We start from the raw sequence: 1631 nt of genomic DNA, 5'->3' as shown, positions 1-1631 counted from the left end.
GAAGCGCTAGTGACTGCTTATAAGAGAATTCTCATTGATGGTTAGACAGCCCTTGATCATAAAGTATTCAGCGACCAATTGCAATAGGTTTATGTGAGTACAGATCTCCAACTTAAATACCCAGGTTTACTTACTCTGTCCTGAAATTTCAAGAACTATCAAGTCAGAGATTCTCTTCTGTTTTACAAAAGTAAAAAATAAACAAAGCTTCAGCCTGTTTCTCAATATAAAAATGAGGTTACTCTTCAAGACCAGCATTTTAAAGGAGGGGAAGGTATGAAGGAAGAGGTACAGGAGATGGATCAACACAGCTGAATGCCCTGTCAACCACAATGAGGGGGATCCTCGATTGAGGATCAGGTTGATGTTGGAGGCAGCCTGACGGGATGAAGGCATCATCAGAACAGACGCAGGGGAGAGGGAGAGACTGGGATAATGGAATGGAACAAACACCAGAAATTCTGGAGAAATTCAGCAGGTCTGGGAGCATCTGTGGAGAGAGAGAGAGAAGGACAGAGTTAACGTTTCAAGTATGACATGACTCTTCTTTAGAACTGGAATGAAATCCTTGCAGGAAGCAGTTGATGAAACTGTGGAGGTTGCTGGGCTAGTTATGGATATTGTTGTCCAATCTATCCTCAGAAAGGGAAACCGTGAAGCCAAGGAAGGTGAACTAATACTCAGAACTCAACCAGGTTAAGGTGAGAGAAGAATGGAAATTGGAGGCGAAAACTGATTGATTTTTCCAATTCTGGATGAAAGCTTCCCACAAAACTTCTTTTCCAGCCTTCTCCATTGAGAAGTATTAGCACAGTATTTGTACTATCAGTATTTGTACTAAAATTCACCAAAGATCCTCAGACAGCACCTTCCAAACCCACGACCACTTCCATCTACAAGGACAAGGGCAGCAGATATATAAGAACACCACCACCTCTAAGTTCCACTCCAAGCCACTCACCATCCTGACTTGGAAAGAAATTGCTGTTCCTTCGCTGTCACTGGATCAAAATCCTGGAATTCCCTCCCTAATAGCATTGTGAGTCAACCAACAGCAGGAGGACTGCAGCGGTTCAAGAAGGCAGCTCAGCACCACCTTCTCAAGGGCAACTAGGGATGGGCAAGAAATGCTGGCCCAGCCCAGCGATGCCCACATCCCACAAATGAATAGAAAAATTTTTTTCCCTTTATTCATGTACGTCTCCAGATCACCAGATCAGGACAAGTTGTCTAAAGTCCAAAATATGATATCAAAGCTTGAATTAGTTATCTTGTTCACTCTGTCTTTATATCTGAATTCTTCAGTACTACGTGACCTATGTTTATGTTATGCACAAATACCACAACCATATAGTTAGAGTATATCACAATATGTTATCGGTACATCACACTGCGGCTATGTTCTACTTCCAGTAAGATTGCAGTAGAGAAGGGTTTCTGAGCCTTGGGCTCATCTGTTCTGTCTGCTTCTATTTTTGTTTTATTTTTATTTTTATTTTTCTCTCTTCTCATTCTTTTTTCTCGTGTATTTTATTTTACTTCTCTCTTGGTGATGGCAGCAGGGACTCGAGTGGGCCCAGCAGCAGGGACTCGAGTGGGCCCAGCAGCAGGGACTCGAGTGGGCCCAGCAG

Source organism: Rhincodon typus, chromosome 9, assembly GCF_021869965.1.
Source record: "Rhincodon typus isolate 14 chromosome 9, sRhiTyp1.1, whole genome shotgun sequence".
Classification (NCBI taxonomy): Eukaryota; Metazoa; Chordata; class Chondrichthyes; order Orectolobiformes; family Rhincodontidae; genus Rhincodon; species Rhincodon typus.
This window is presented reverse-complemented; position numbering follows the sequence as displayed.